The sequence below is a fragment of the Leptonychotes weddellii genome, chromosome 3, assembly GCF_054177405.1.
Source record: "Leptonychotes weddellii isolate Sample4059 chromosome 3, ASM5417740v2, whole genome shotgun sequence".
In the NCBI taxonomy this organism is placed as follows: Eukaryota; Metazoa; Chordata; class Mammalia; order Carnivora; family Phocidae; genus Leptonychotes; species Leptonychotes weddellii.
The window spans coordinates 69,924,327-69,941,767 of NC_138371.1; the positions used below are offsets into that span (position 1 = coordinate 69,924,327).

Below are 17,441 nucleotides of genomic sequence, written 5' to 3' on the forward strand. Positions count from 1 at the left end.
AATGGGAGAAGATATTTGCCAATGACATATCAGGTAAAGGGCTAGTATCCAAAATCTATTTAGAACTTACAAACTCAACACCCAAACAACAAATGATCCAATCAAGAAACAGGCAGAAGACATGAACAGACATTTTTCTAAAGAAGACATCCAAATGGCCAACAGACACATGAAAAAGTGTTCAACATCGCTTGGCATCAGGAAAATCCAAATCAAAACCTCAATGAGATACCACTTCACACCAATCAGAATGGCTAAAATTAACAAGTCAGGAAATGACAGATGTTGGCGGGGATGCGGAGAAAGGGGAACCCTCCTACGCTGTTGGTGGGAATGCAAGCTGGTGCAGCCACTCTGGAAAACAGTATGGAGGTTCCTCAAAAAGTTGAAAATAGAGCTACCATAGGACCCAGCAATTGCACTACTGGGTATTTACCCCAAAGATACAAATGTAGTGATCCTAAGGGGTACGTGAACCCTGATGTTTATAGCAGCAATGTCCACAATAGCCAAACTGTGGAAAGAGCCAAGATGTCCATCGACAGATGAATGGATAAAGAAGGTGTGGTATATATATATACAATGGAATATTATGCAGCCATCAAAAAAGAAATCTTGCCATTTGCAATGATGTGGATGGAACTGGAGGGTATTATGCTGCGGAAATAAGTCAATCTGAGAAAGACATGTATCATATGATCTCACTGATATGAGGAATTCTTAATCTCAGGAAACAAACTGAGTGTTGCTGGAGTGGTGGGAGGGACGGGATGGCTGGGTGATAGACATTGGGGAGGGTATGTGCTATGGTGAGCCCTGTGAATTGTGTAAAACTGTTGAATCTCAGACCTGTACCTCTGAAACAAATAATACATTATATGTTTAAAAAAAAAGAAGAAGAAGAAGATAGCAGGAAGGGAAGAATGAAGTGGGGGAATCGGAGGGGGAGAAGAACCATGAGAGACTATGGACTATGAAAAACAAACTGAGGATTCTAGAGGGGAGGGGGTTGGGGGGATGTGTTAGCCTGGTGATGGGTATTACAGAGGGCACGTTCTGCATGGAGCACTGGGTGTTATATGCAAACAATGAATCATGGAACACTACATCAAAAGCTAATGATGTAATGTATGGTGATTAACATAACATAATAAAATTAAATTAAATTTTAAAAAATGTAAAAAAAAAAAAAAAGAAAAAGAAAATATGGGATTCTACCCTGTCCATTCTTGAACACTGAACATTTTTCTTTCCTGTAGCAAGAACCCCAAGGCAACCTGACTAGTATACCTCTAGGTAACAGCCCAGCCAAAAAGGGTACTAGCATATTCAAACTTAATTCTGTTTGTATCAACATGGTCCTAGAAAATGAGGATAATAAGCTCTTGGCTGTGTATACTACTAACTGAATCCCCCTATAATGGCCCATGTGGGCCAACAGGGAAGGTATTTGTAATGTTTGTAAAACTGTCTTTTTCCTACTTACATTTAACTCTTCCATATGAAAGGTCTCAGTCAGAGTAAGAGATGATTGACAAAAAGAGATGAGGTTGTATTTATTGAGCTAAGACACACCATATTTCATGGCTTTGTAGGGAGACTGTAATCTTGACACCTTGGGAGAAAACAGATTGTATCCCAATAGATGGAGGAAAGGGGTGGTGTCAGTTCATGTTCTCCCTGTCACCTAGATCCAGCATTAGAGCCTGGCAAAATCATCGCAGGGCCTGCCTGAATGAAACAACTCCTGTGGCTGCCAGTCTGACTACCATTTCATTTGTCACCTAAATTGATAATTTCTGAAGAGAAGTGATTTATAGTCTTTTGTAGGTTCAAATTTTAATATAAACATATATTACTTTCAGAAGAAAACTATTACCTTAATTATAAAAAGGAAAGTATTCCTTTAATTTATCCTACAGTTATAACTGGGTGTCTACAAAGATGCCAACAATGTGCTAGGCACTAAACATAAAAGATATAAAAAGACATAAGCCCTGCCTTCTGGTTTGGGGTCCAGTAGGAGAGACAGAGGAATACTGGAGTAGAGGTAAGAAAGGAGATACATGAAACATTAGGAATGATTCCAAAATGTGAAACTCTTTTTAAAGTAGTTATTATATATAATTATTAATGTTGGGACAATGCAACAACAGACAAAATAATTGAGCATGTAGAGATTGAAAGAAGAGTGAAGTTTTATAGAGTGTTTATAAGGCAGATGCCACTTCTCAAGACTGTTTGTTATACATCGGTCTTTGTAGTCACAATTGTATAAACGAATATGCATTCTATGAAGATGCCATGAATGACAAAGCCTAAACTATATGTTAATAGGCAACAGATTATCATTAAAATATACTGAAATTAAGTCTTCATGAAGAAGGCTTATAAAAAGCTATTTATGACTCTCAAAAAGATAATGAAATTAAGTAGTTTTAAAAAATGTATTCAACCTAAAAATTGCTCACCATTTATTTGTTTTAGGTATTTATTGACAGCTCAGTATTCATCTTATAAAATGGCATACCAGTAGTTTAAGCTTGTTCATTAATAGTTACCAAGAGGGGAAAACATAAATCCAAAATGTTCAACTGGATATAAAACCTAGAGATTTAAGACAACAGTAGAGCATTTAGACAGTTCCCAATAGACATCTGCCAGTGAGCTGGCCATCTTCTGTCATAAATCACATGATTAAAAAGAAAATAACTTTCCACTGAGACATCAAACCATTAGAAAATCTTAACCTCAGCTTCCGAGCTGGCCTTAAAGCTTTTGAATTCTTCATAACAAAACATGTAAGGAATGAATTACAAGTGTTGCTTATTTGAAATGTGGAGTGTAACGGCTATTTCTTGTCTAGGCTTTCTTTCCAAAGCATTTATTTGTAGAAGACAATGAAAAATAATATTAAATTATCTTTCTAAAATTATATCAGAATCACTCTGCTCCAGCTGGCAATTAGTAGGAGACAAAAAGAAAGTAAAGTCAAAGAAAAGCCCAGAACCCTAGTACACAAAAGGCAGCACAAAGGAGAGGATGCAGAAGGGATTTAGCCACAAAAAACCCTAGAAGTAAAATTGGTTAGCGCTCCTTTCCAAATTTTTATCGTATAGATGTACAAACTTAAATAAAATTTTATTTGCCTGCTTGAATATTTTAATATACTGATTTTTTTACCTTAATGATACCTGAAAGAAATGCATACACTTCCCAAAAATAGAGTTCGGAAGTATTAACAGGTAAAATATTCAAAATCCTCCACTCAAAAAATAAAAAATAAAAAATAAAGCCCACCTTAATAAAGCTACTATATATTTATTACCTTGATTTGCAACTTGAGTTTATGTTTTTTATTTCCTGCAACCTTCTTGGTGAAGTTATTAATCATAAATTAAGTGCCTTAAAAGACAGGCAATTAGAGGGAAGAAGTAAATAAAGAATTAAAAATCAGAATATTGATTAATTAGTCCCCAATTAATTAACAGTAAAGTAAATTATTATATACTCAAAGAATGAAAATTCATATTTTTATTAGCAAAGCAATCTTGTCATAAAATTGTTAATGACTGTAACTTGTTTATCAATATAAAGCAATCTAATATAATGGAGTATATAATCCAGTAATACAAAACATAGAAATAGAAACATTATAAACTAAGGAAATTTTCCAAAAATACATGAGAAAGGGAAAGATATAATACAAGATTTAAAAGTTGAACAGGGATTACCATTATATGTACATGCAAATGAACAACCAACCCAAAAACAAGGCAACATTTTCCCTGTTGTCTGGGAAAACTACTAATTAATTCAATTAAGGATTATGCTAATTAAAGAACTGTCTGTACATTAAAATTAAATACTGTTTTTGACAAAATATATTTTAGGATGAAATGTGTCCTTTTATACTTTGTGGGTGGAAATATAAAATGATAACTTCTTTGGAAAGAAATGTGGTTTATTAAAAATAAATATGATTTTTTACCTATTTTCTTAAAAATAATCATATACTTTGAAACAATAATTTCTCTACTAGAAAACCCTCTGTAAAATCATATACTTTGAAACAATGATTTCTCTACTGGAAAACTCTCTGTAAAAAACCCATATTAGAGAAGATGACAGAGTAGTAGGGGGACCCTGGGCTTGCCTCATCCCTCAAACACAGCTAGGTCAACATCAAATCATTTTGAACAAGGAAATCAATCTGAGGATTAAGAAAACAATCTGCACGATGGGAGGGAGAGAACGAGGCAGAAGCAAGGTTCAGAGATGTGAATTGAGGGAGAGAAAAGCCTCAGTGCCATGGAGGGGAAGCCTTTTCGTAGAGAGAAGTCAGAGAGAGAATGGGAGAGAGAGCGGCATACAGGGTTCTCACAAGGTGCTGTGGGTGTAGGGATCCCCTGAGTCACACTGGGAGAGAATGGTCCCCTTCCTGGAGTACATTTGGAAGAGGGTATATTGCCATGTAGTTTTTAATTTTTTCTTTAATTTCCTCATCGCCCATTCAGTTATGCCCAAGTTAGGGGCATAAATATTTACAATTGTTAGATCTTCCATAAATTTCAATAAAATCCGTATCACAGGAGTCCCAGAAGAAGAAGAGTAGGAAAAAGGAGCAAAAGGTTTATTTGAGCAAATCACAACTGGGAACTTCCCTAATCTGGGGAAGGAAACAGGCATTCAAGTCCAAGAGGCACAAAGAACTCCCTTCAAAATCAACAAAAACAGGACAGCACCAAGACATATCATAGTGAAACTTGCAAAATACAAAGAAGTAGAGATCATTCTGAAAGCTAGGCACAAAAAGTCCTTAACCTATAAGGGTAGACACAGAAGGTTAGCAGCAGGCCTGTCCACAGAAAATTGGCAGGCCAGAAGACAGTAGCATGATATATTCAACATGTTAAATGGGAAGAATATGCAGCCAAGAATACTATATATGCAGCAAGGCTGTCATTCAGAGTAGAAGGAGAGATAAAGAGTTTCCAAGACAGGCAAAAACTAAAGGAGTTCATGAATACTAAACACTAAGTTCGCCAAGAAATACTAAAGCAGACCCTTGAGTGGAAAAGAGAGACCAAAAGCAACACAGACCAGAAAGGAACAGAGACAATCTACAGGAACAGGGTCGTTATAGGTAATATAATGGTACTATATTCATATCTATCAATAATTACTCTGAATGTAAATGGAATGGATGCTCCAATCAAAAGACATGGGGTATCAGAATGGTTGAAAAAACAAGACCCATCAATTCTCTGCTTACAAGAGACTCATTTTTGACCCAAAGACATCTCCAGATTGAGGGCGCCTGGGTGGCTCAGTTGGTTAAGCGACTGCCTTCGGCTCAGGTCATGATCCTGGAGTCCCTGGATCCAGTCCCGCATCGGGCTCCCTGCTCGGCAGGGAGTCTGCTTCTCCCTCTGACCCTCCCCCCCTCTCATGTGCTCTCTCTCATTCTCTCTCTCTCAAATAAATAAATAAAATCTTAAAAAAAAAAAAAAGACATCTCCAGATTGAAAGGTAGGGGTGGAGAACCATCTATCATGTTAATGGACATCAAAGGAAAGTTGGAGTAACCATACTTATATAAGACAAACTAGATTTTAAACCAAAGACTATAATAAGAGATGAAGAAGGACACTATATCATAAGAAAGGGGTCTATCCAACAAGAAGATCTAACAATTGTAAATATTTATGCCCCCAACTTGGGAGCAGCCAGATATATAAATCAATTGATAACAAACTTAAAGAAACTCATTGATAATAATACCATAATAGTAGTGGATTTTAACATCCCACTCACAGCAATGGACAGATCATCTAAGCAGAAGATCAACAAGGAAACAATGGCTTTGAATGACAAACAGGTCCAGATGGACTTAACAGATATATTCAGAGCATTTCATCCTAAAGCAGCAGAATACACAGTCTTTTTGAGTGCAATTAGAACATTCTCCAGAATGGATCACATTCTGGGCCACAAATCAGGCTTCAACAAGTACAAAAAAATTAAGATCATACCATGTACATTTTTTAGACCACAACACTATAAAACTTGAAGTCAACTACAAGAAAAAATTTGGGAAGACCACAAATACTTAGAGGTTAAAGAACATCCTACTAAAGAATGAATGGGTAATGAGGAAATTAAAGAAGAAATTAAAAAAATACATGGAAGCAAATGAAAATGAAAATACGACAGTCCAAAACCTTTGGGACCCACCAAAGTCGATCCTAAGAGGGAAAGGTATAGCAATATAGGCCTTCCTCAAGAAGCAAGAAAAGTCTCAAATACACAACCTAACCTTACACCTAAAGGAGCTGGAAAAAGAACAGCAAACAAAGCCAAAATCTACTAGAAGGGAAATAATGAAGATTAGAGAAGAAATAAATAATATAGAAATCAAAAAAGCAGTAAAACAGATGAATGAAACTAGGAGCTGGTTTTTTGAAAGAATTAACAAAACTGATAAACCTCTACCCAGAGTTACCAAAAAGAAAAGAGAAAGGACCCAAATAAATAAAATCACAAATGAAAGAAGAGAGATCACAAACAACACCATAGAAATACAAACAATTATAAAAGAATATTATGAGCAATTATATGCCAACAAATTGGGCAATCTGGAAGAAATGGATAAATACCTAGAAACATATAAACTACCAAAACTGAAACAGTAAGAAATAGAAAATTTGAACAGACCCCATGACCAGTAAAGAAATTGAGTCAGTAATCAAAAATTTCCCAACAAACAAGAGTCCAGGGCCAGGGCCAGATGGCTTCCCAAGGGAATTCTACCAGATATTTAAGGAAGAATTAATTCCTATTCTTCTGAAGCTATTGCAAAAAAATAGAAATGAAAGGAAAACTAATTCACTCTATGAGGCCAGCATTACCTTGATCCCAAAAAGACGAAGACCCCACTAAAAAGGAGCATTACAGACCAGCATCCCTGATGAACATGGATACAAAAATTCTCAACAAGATATTAGCAAATTGAATCCAACAGTACATTGAAAGAATTATTCACCATGATCAAGTGGGATTTATTCCTGGGCTGCAGGGTAGTTCAATATCCACAAATCAATCAACATGATACACCACATTAATGAAAGAAAGGATAAGAACGATATGATCCTCTCAATAGATGCAGAAAAAGCATTTGACAAAATACAGAATCCTTTCTTGATAAAAAACCCTCAAGAAAATAGGGATAGAAGAAACATACCTCAACATCGTAAAGGCCTATATGAAAGATCCACAGCGAATATCATCCTTAATGGGGAAAATATGAGAGCTTTTCCTCTGTGGTCAGGAACAAGACAGGGATGTCCACTCTCATCACTGTTGTTCAACTCAGTACTAGAAGTCCTAGTCTCAGCAATCAGACAACAAAAAGAAATAAAAGGCACGCAAATCTGGAAGGAAGAAGTCAAACTTTCACTCTTCACAGATGACATGATGTCCTATGTAGAAAAGAGAAAGGATCCAAATTTTCAGTAGAGAAAAATTGCTAGAACTGATACATGAATTTAGCAAAGTTGCAAGATATAAAATCAATGTACAGAAATCTGTTGCACTTCTATACACCAATAATGAAGCAGCAGAAAGAGAAATCAAGGAATTGATCCCATGTACAATTGCCCCCAAAAACATAAGATACCTAGGAATAAACCTAACCAAAGAGGTAAAAGATCTGTATGCTGAAAGTTATAGAACACTTACGAAAGAAATTGAAGAAGACACAAAGAAATGGAAAAACATTTCATGCTCATGGATTAGAAAAACAGATATATCTAAAATGTCTACACTACCCAAAGCAATCTACACATTCAATACAATCATGATCAAAATAACACCAGCAGTTTTCACAGAACTAGAACAAACAATCCTAAAACTTGTATGGAACCATAAAAGAACCTGAATAGCCAAAGTAGTTGAAAAAGAAAAGAAAAGCAGGAGGCATCATGATCCCAGACTTCAGACTGTATTACAAAGCTGTAATCATCAAGAGAGTATGGTACTGGCACAAAAACAGTCACATAGATCAACGGAACAGAATAGAGAAACCAGAAATGGACCCATAACTATATGGTCAACTAATCTTTGACAAAGCAGGAAAGAATATCCAATGGAAAAAAGGCAGTCTCTTCAACAAATGGTGTTGGGAAAACTGAACAGCCACATGCAAAAGCATGAAACTAGACCACTTACTTACACCATACACAAAAATAAATTCAAAATGGATGAAAGACCTAAATGTGAAACAGAAAACCATCAAAATCCTAGTGGAGAAAGCAAGCAGCAACCTCTTTGACCTTAGCCGTAGCAGCTTCTTACTAGACACATCACCAGAGGCAAGGGAAACAAAACCAAAAATGAACTATTGGGACCTCATCAAGATAAAAGGCTTCCGCACAGTGAAGAAAACAATCAACAGAACTAAAATACAACCGACAGAATGGAAGAAGATATTTGCAAATGACATATCAGCTAAAGGGCTAGTATCCAGAATCTATAAGGAACTCATCAAAATCAACACCCCAAAAATAAATAATCCAGTTAAGAAATGGACAGAAGACATGAGCACACATTTCTCCAAAGAAGACATACAAATAGCTAACAGACAATATAAAAAAATGCTCAACATTACTCATGATCATGAAAATACAAATTAAAACCAGGATGAGATACCACCTTACACCTGTCAGAATGGCTAAAATTAACAACTCATGAAAAAACAGATGTTGGTTGAGGATGCAGAGAAAAGGGAACCCTCTTACATTGCTGGCAGGAATGCAAACTGGTGTAGCCACTCTGGAATACAATATGGAGGTTCCTCAAAAAGTTAAAAATAGAACTACCCTAGGACCCAGCAACTACACTACTAGGTATTTATCCAAAGGATACAAAAATGCTGATTCAAAGGGGCATATGCACCCCAATGTTTATAGCAGCACTATCAATGATAGCCAAATTATGGAAGGAGCCCAAATGTCCATCGACTGATGAAGAGATAAAGAAGTGGTACACACACACACACACACAATGGAATATTAGCCATCAAAAAGAATGAAATCTTGCCATTTGCAACAACATGGATAGAACTAGAGTATATTATGCTAAGTGAAATAAGTCAGTCAGAGAAAGATAAATATCATATGATTTCACTCATATGTGGAATTTAAGAAACAAAACAGATGAACATAGGGGAAGGGAAGGAAAAATAAAGTAAGACAAAAACAGAGAGGGAGGCAAACCATAAGAGACTCTTAACTATAGAGAACAAACTGAGGGTTGCTGGAGGGGAGGTGGTTGGGGGGATGGGCTAGATATGTGATGGGTATTAAAGAGGGCACTTGCTGGGATGAGCACCGGGTGTTATAGGTAGATGATAAATCACTAAATTCTACTCCTGAAACCAATACTATACTATATGTTAACTAACTTGAATTTAAATTTTAAAAAACAAATAAGTAAAAAATAAAAACCCCATATTAAAGGCTTTATACATTGAAATGGTATGAGGGCATTATTTATTTAAAAGAGTTCAAAATAGATACATAACTAATTGATAGCATATTATGCTGCTATTAGAAATTTATGCAATTTTGTAGTAACATGAAAAAAGCTTATAAGATACTATAAAATTCAACAAACTAACATACACAGTTGTTTATACACTATAATCACAACTATTGTTTTACTTATTTTTATAAAAGTACTAGAAAGAATAGGTGGGAATGTGTGGATTTTTTTGTTTTTCAATTCTTCCTATTATTTTTTCTAATTTTCAAATTATCCAGAAATAGCATATATTATCTGAATTATGAGAAATATATGTTTTATTTGAAAGCAAGTAAGAAAAGCACCATGTAATAGTGATAAAGAATAAAATCCTTAGTTATGTGACACTTGTGCACGTGCATATGTGAGTACATGGGCACACACACAGTTATATGATGAAGTGTAACAAATAGTATCAGACTCAAAGGATTGTCAAAAGTTGTTCACAAAACAGAGTAAATGAGAATGAAAAGGAGGGCAGACCTTATCGTTAAAATAATGGCTGATTTATGGGGCACCTGGGTATCTCAGTTGGTTACATGTCTGACTCTTGATTTCATCTCAGGTCATGATCTGAGGATCTTGGGATTGAGCCCCATGTTGGGGTGGGGCATGCTCAGTGGGGACTCTGTTTGAGATTCTCTCTCTCCTCTCCCTCTGCCCTTCCCCACCCTCTCCTAAAATAAACGAATAAATTTTTTAGTTAATTAAAAATTTAAAAATACAATAAAGTCTGATTTAAGTATTCTGTTTCCAGATTTTTCTCTCGTTTCCAAAAGTCTCCAGTGTTACAGAATCTATGCGACTTTGGAAAGATAAAAGTTTACACCCATGTCAAATTCTATTAAAACTCTACATTCTTTTCAAGAAATTGGCTAACTTTCCAAACCTGGAGTCTCATGCAAGATTCAGGAGCTATCTTTTCTGGTTGCATTTGTGGTTTTTGTTCCAAATAAATACCTTCCCAAAACCATCAGGACCAGTATTTAAAAGCAGTCATTGAAATTAGGGAAGACTACTTCACTTCCTATCACTGTCACTGTTGCAGCCTACATTTCATCAAATCCAATTCAGTTTTTACAGAAGAAACAACACGAATGAATTGTACATGTCACTTACGTAAAGAAATTTTAATATATTAAAGACATACCTACTTGAACCCCAAAAGGTTCTTCCTTTCTATATGATTTAGATTAAAATGGCATACTAAATGAAGTACCTGAGAACTACAGTGATTGCTGCTACAGAAGAACATGGTCTCCTATCAATAGTATACTGTAATCTGAAAAAATCATTATTGAGTTAATAACAAAAAGAATTAGATTCGAAAATCAAATTACTATGAGCAAAAACAACCTCCCTGTTAAAAGAAGGCACCCTATTATTTGTTTTTATTCAGACAAAAGAAAAATTTAAAAAGAAGATGTAGTGTATAAGAAATATAATCTATCCTATAGTCTGTTTTTAAAGGTCTAATCTAAAAATGCTATTTTAAATCACCTTAATTCTCATTTTAATGCAATAATTAAATAATATTATGTCTCTGGGTCACGAAAAATTGTATGTCCATTTATCACTTGTGCCATTCATTGCCAATTAAATCAACTTCTGGAGACAATTTTTCTTTCACTATTATTTACCAGAAATGAGCTATGGGGAATATGGTGGTAGGCTGGGGAACAGAGTGGGGCAGGACAGAAATGATTATCACCGTACTCAATTTTACCTCAACTGTTAGATTTCTTTTCTAGAAGTGAGATCTTTATAGTTTACATTAGAGCAGTGAGAAACAAGTTATTAATAGACAGTTTTTCTTATTACAGTTTATTTTTGAGTCAAGGTTCAAATTCCAAAAGCAAAAACTCATAAATTTTCTGCAAAGCTTTTATAGTTTTATACGTCAAATAGCAAAAGTATAAAGCTTCAAGATCAATAGCATCTGATTTGTCCAAGGAAAGGCTCCACTATATGTGGCTAAATTGTTACAATGTTTTCTTTTGATTTTGATAAGCATAGTTAAATACATTCTAACCACTGATTGATATCCAAACAAATCAGTAAGTATACTCCATTCCAAAATCTCTTATCTATTAATTTCAGTGGAATAAAACAGTGCGCAAACTGAGAAAGAAAATGCTGGTATGATTCCTCTCCTGCAAAAAACCATAATTAGTATAAAAATTCTCAGATTTCCCACATCCATTCAGCTCCACCCCAGCAGAAGAGCAATCAACATTTTTTCTTTTTGCTTCACATTTCTGGCAGATACCTACAAAGGCAGCAATCTGAGTCAATGAAACCTATAGTGATGTACTGGATATTTTTCTTTATGCCATTTTTAATTCCTGGTTATTCTCTGTCTTCTCATTTTATGAAATTATATTTCTCTTTGATCATACTTGAGTCATGTTTCTCTTCATCACATTTTTTTTTTATATTCCTTCTTCATTCATCTCATTTCCTCTCTATATTCTCCCTTTTTTCACTTATAAAAGTCACTAGCCAGGATTTTTCTTTTCAATTTGCAATTGGCTCTGTAGGATATATTTGTCAGTTGTCTCTCCCATTCTTTCCCCAACTTCCCTGTATTTTCTTTCTCTTCTTTGGAGACAACATCATATCTCCTGGCCATCCCAATATTCCTCCATTATCTCCACCTACCATTTTACAGAAGCTCCTTTTCTCTTAACCCAAACCTGAATGCACATTCTTTTTTTCTTTTCTTTTCTTTTCTTTTTTTTTTTTTTTTTTTTGAGAGAGAGAGCGTGCGAATGCGAACAGGGGGAGGGACAGATAGAGGGAGAGAGAAAATCCTCAAGCAGACTCCCCACTGAGCACAGAACCTGCCACAGGGATTAATCCCAGGACCCCTGATCCCATCACCTGAGCTGAAATCAAGAATCGGACATCTAACCAACTGAGCCACCCAGATGCTCCCTGAATGCATATTCTAAGTTCTCTCTTCATGCCAAACCAAAATGATAATTGTTGACACTTAAGAAAGACAGTGCTTATAGTCATATGCCAGTTCTGAGATATTGAAGGGAATAAATAATAGCAAAGGTATCACAACAATAAATGTTTGTATCAAAGAGCCAGAAATATAAAAAGTGTTGCATTGTTGTTGTTGTTGTTTTTCTAAAAACCCACCACTATATAGTACAGTTAGGGGTATTACACAGACTTTGATTCAAGTCCCACCTCTACCACCCTTTCATTTGGAGATATTGGAGAGATTAATTTCCCTGCTAAACTCAGTTGTTCTCATGTTTACAAAGTGGCAGTGAGAGCAATACCTACTTGTGAGGTCATGGTAAAGATTATATATATAAAATGAGAATCATAAGAACTGGCACATAGTAACTAACCAATACATATTAGCCATTGCTATCACTGTGATCAATAGTATGATGAGCAAAATAATTTAATACAACTTGAAAAGAGAAAAACGTTTAATAAGAGTCATTCATATATAAGCTATTTATTTCACTCATTGGACTATTGAAGTGCCTAAATGCTCTTAGCCCTGTGCTAGATGGTTGGGACAACTTACTTCACTGAGCTTATAATACAGCAATCCCAGATAAAATCAAAGACCTGTTGAAGATTAAGATTTCTGGGGCCAACATCACCGTTAAGGGTACTGATTATATGCCTTCACTTGCTTCTGACGGCCTGCCTCGCTGCCCGCACACTCTGCCATCATTCCACAGAAATGCTTCAATTACCAGCAGTCCTTTGCCAAATTAGGCCAGTGTCCAGGGCACTGGCTCCTCATCTCACCTGGGCCTATGCCAAAGATGTAAAATTTGGTACAGATGCCCAAGCCTTAATGCTTCAAGGCATAGACCATTTAGCCAATGCTGTAGCCATTACTATGGGGCCAAAGGGAAGAACAGTGATTACTAAACAGAGTTGGGGAAATTCCAGAGTAACAAAAGATGGTGTGATCATTGCAAAGTCCATTGATTTACAAGATAAATATAAAAATACTGGTGCTAAACTTGTTCAAGATGTTGCCAATAACACAAATGAAGAGGCTGGGGATGGCACCACGACTGTTACTGCCCTGGAACACTCTGTTGCCAAGGAAGGCTTTGAGAAGATTAGCAAAGGGGCTAATCCTGTGGAAATTGGGAGAGGTGTAATGCTAGCTGTTGATGCTGTAATTGCTGAACTTAGGAAGCAGTCTAAATCTGTGACAACCCCTGAAGACATTGCTCAGGTTGCCATGATTTCTGCAAATGGAGACAAAGAAATCTGCAACATTATCTCTGATGCAATGAAAATGCTTGGGAGAAAGGATATCATCACAGTAAAGGATGGAAAAACACTAAATGATGAATTAGAAATTATTGAAGATATGAAGTCTGATCGAGGTTGTATTTCTCCATACCTTATTAATACATCAAAAGCTCAGAAATGTGGGGGTGCCTGGGTGGCTCAGTCGGTTAAGCTTTGGACTCTTGATTTTGGCTCAGGTCATGATCTCAGGGTGGTGAGATCGAGCACCGTGTTGGGCTCTGCGCTCAGCGGGGAGTCTGTTTTTCTCCATCTCTCTCTCCCTCTCCCTCTGCCCCTCCCTCTGCTTGTGCACACATGCTCTCTCTCTAAAGTAAAACTTAAAAAAAAAAGAGGTCAGAAATGTGAATTCCAAGATGCCTATGTTCTACCGAGGGAAAAGAAAATTCCTAGTGTCCAGTCCATTGTACCTGCTCTTGAAACTTCCAGTGCTCATCATAAACCCTTGGTCATAATTGCTGAAGATACTGATGGAGAAGCTCTGAGTACAGTGGTTTAGATAGGCTAAAAGTTGGTTTTCAGGTTGTAGCAGTCAAAGCTCCAGGTTTTGGTGACAGTAGAAAGAACCAACTTAAAGATGTGGCTATTGCTACTGATGGTACAATGTTTGCAGAAGAAGGATTGACTCTAAATCTTAAAGATGTTTAGCCTCACAACTTAGGAAAAGTTGGAGAGGTCACTGTGACCAAAAATGATGCCATGCTTTTAAAGGAAAAGATGACAAAGCCAAACTGAAAAATGTATTCAAGAAATCATTGAGCAGTTAGATATTTCAACCAGTGAATATGAAAAGGAAAGGCTGAATGAACATGTGGCAAACTCTGAGATGGAGTAGCTGTGCTGAAGGTTGGTGAGACAAGTGATAATAAAGTGAATGAAAAGAAAGACAGAGTTTCAGGTGCCCTCAGTGTTCTGAGAGGGGCTTGTACCCTGCTTTCCAGCCTTGGATTCAATAACTCCAGCTAATGAAGATCAAAAACTTGCTATAGAAATTGTTAAGAGGACACTCAAAATTCCTTCAATAACCATTGTGAAGAATTCCAGTGTTGAAAGAGCATTGACAGTTGAGAAAATTATGCAAAGTTAGTTGGTTATGACACTATGCTTGGAGATTTTGTGAATATGGTGGAAAAATGAATCACTGATCCAACTAAGATTGTAAGAACTGCTTTATTGAATAAAGCTCAAGGGGCCGCTCTGTTAACTACAGCTAATTACACTTGTAATCACTGGAATTCCTAAAGAAAAAAAGGACCTTGGAACGGACGCAATGGGTAGAATAGGAGGTGGTGTGGGAGGTGGCACATTCTAGTTCTAGAATAGTGCTTCACCATTATTAATGAGCTGTGAGAGGAAGATCAAGGCAGAGCTCCTCAACAATAACTTCAGAGAAGTCAGCTGAAGAAAATGACTGAAGAAAAGGCTGGCCAGGCGCCTGGGTGGCTTAGTCGGTTAAGTGGCCAACTCTGGATTGCGGCTCAGGTCATGATCTCAGGGTCATGAGATCAAGCCCCGTGATTGGCTCCATGCCCATCGGGGAGCCTGCTTGAGGATTCTCTCTCTCCCTCTGCCCCCTCCCAAGATGAATAAATAAATGTTTAAAAAAAAAAAAGGCTGATATTTAAGAAAATCACTATAAGCATCCATTACTGATTTGACAACATATAATGCTTTACTGCTGTCATTGCCCATACTTACAGATCATTTACTTTGTATTTTTGAATAAAAAGACATTTGTACATTCCGGATAACCTAGCACAAGAGCCATGTACCGATGTACTGCTTTCAACTTAAATCACTGAGGCACTGTAACTATTATTCTGTCAAAAATCGGGATTTTAGTGCTTGCCATAACCAGATGAAAAATTAAGAAGCAGTCTTTCTGTGGAGAGTAAGAATAATTGCATACAATGTAGAGAAATATCCAATTATGTGACAACCTGTGTGTAATAACAATTTGTTTAAAGTTAAAAAAAGAGAATTGATTTTATTGTTTTATCTTGTTCTTTATGCATTTCATCATTTTTTATGTATTTTTAAAAATTAAGTTCATTACAGAAAAAATCAGAGTATTCAAAAATTTACTGGTCAACTCTGATGATTCTGAGGCTCCTGTGGGACATACAGGTGGAGCGGCCAGAAAGCAGGCGAGTATAGAACTGAATTTCAGGAGCAGTAAAGCCGAGGAGGTCAGCAAACCAGTGTTAACTAAAGTCATGGAAATTGGTAAAATTTATTCAGTGAGAGTGTGAGTGTGAGAAAAAAAAAAAGAGGGTGCCAAAAAGAATCTTACAGAGTACCAATTTAAAGAAAGGTAAGCCCACCAATGAGATTGGCAAGGGCTATCAAGGGAAGGAAAAAATAGGAGTGCAATATTATAGATTCCAATAGAAAGAATATTGTAAAAGAGAGGACATGCTCGATGGTACAAAGTTATGCAAAGAGATCAAAGGTATATAGTCTATGTATAGCTCCAGGACTCACTTTTGTGACTTTAGAAAGAACAGTTTCAGACAAACAGAAAAGGTGAGTCAGCGTGTTGAGGTGTGAATAATGGAGGATGCAGATTTGAGACAGAGAATATAGATATTCTTGGAAACATCTAGTTGTGAGCAGAGACAAGAGTTTCTGTGCAGCTGAAAGTGGACTTGGACTATAGGGAGGATTCGTGCACAGGTCAATGTTTGTTTTTAAGGGGAAAGATCCTTTGACATGTCTAATGTCAATGGGAAGAAATCAGGAGAGAGGGAGAAGGCTGAGAATACAGAAGAGAAAGAAAATATTCAAGTCAGGGCTTTAGAACACATACAGGTGTAAGATCCAGAGCATGCATGAAGGCATTGGCTTATAAGGGGAAGAAGCATCGGAAGGGAAGAATGAAAGAAGTCGGGCAGAGTGATAAATTAGCAGGAGCTTCCTATCTCACAGGGGCTATTTTCTCTGTATGCCATCAGTTAAACAGGAAGGAAGGAAAGTAGTGTGGGGTGAGAGCACAGTACAGTAGAAAAGATTTTATAGAAAACCATGGAGAATGGAAAATACCTTTCCAGGAAAATGCATAAAAGTTGCATCTCAGAGTGGAGGGTGCAGCCAAGGTCATCATCCCAGATTCTTTCCCTGTTTGCTTGGTGCGCATCATCTCCTCTAATACCCTCCCAGAGGGGCTTACACCTGCCTCCCTCTCCCTTCCTTTTTAGCTTTACCTTCCACGAAGAGGGCTGATTCCAGGTGGTGAGTATTTTATCTTGTACTTTCCATTTTTTTAAAAGAAAGTATATCAATGTAAAAATCAGGTTATTTTAAGCATGACTGAATCACATATAGTACTGTATGATGAAAATCTCAAGGAACTTTTAGTTAACATGGTTTGAATGTGCTGAAAATGACTCGCAGAACATCCTTCCCTCCTAAAAATTAACGATGACGCAGTTTACCAAGCCTCCACACTCGTGCCTGTGGACACAATGAAGGAGGAAAACACAGTGAAGTGACTAGAAACCCAAAGAATTTTGCTCTAAGCTAGCTGCATGTTGCTAGGCAAAAAAAAAAAATTGTTT

General features: G+C 36.6%; 1 protein-coding gene and 1 pseudogene across 1 annotated transcript in view; one reads left to right on the top strand and one right to left on the bottom strand.

Moving 5' to 3' along the window:
- GALNT13 (polypeptide N-acetylgalactosaminyltransferase 13) overlaps nucleotides 1–17,441 on the bottom strand; it is a 404,828-nt gene that overhangs the window by 329,768 nt on the left and 57,619 nt on the right. The window lies entirely within an intron of this gene.
- Nucleotides 12,983–15,196, top strand: LOC102748947 (60 kDa heat shock protein, mitochondrial-like; annotated as a pseudogene).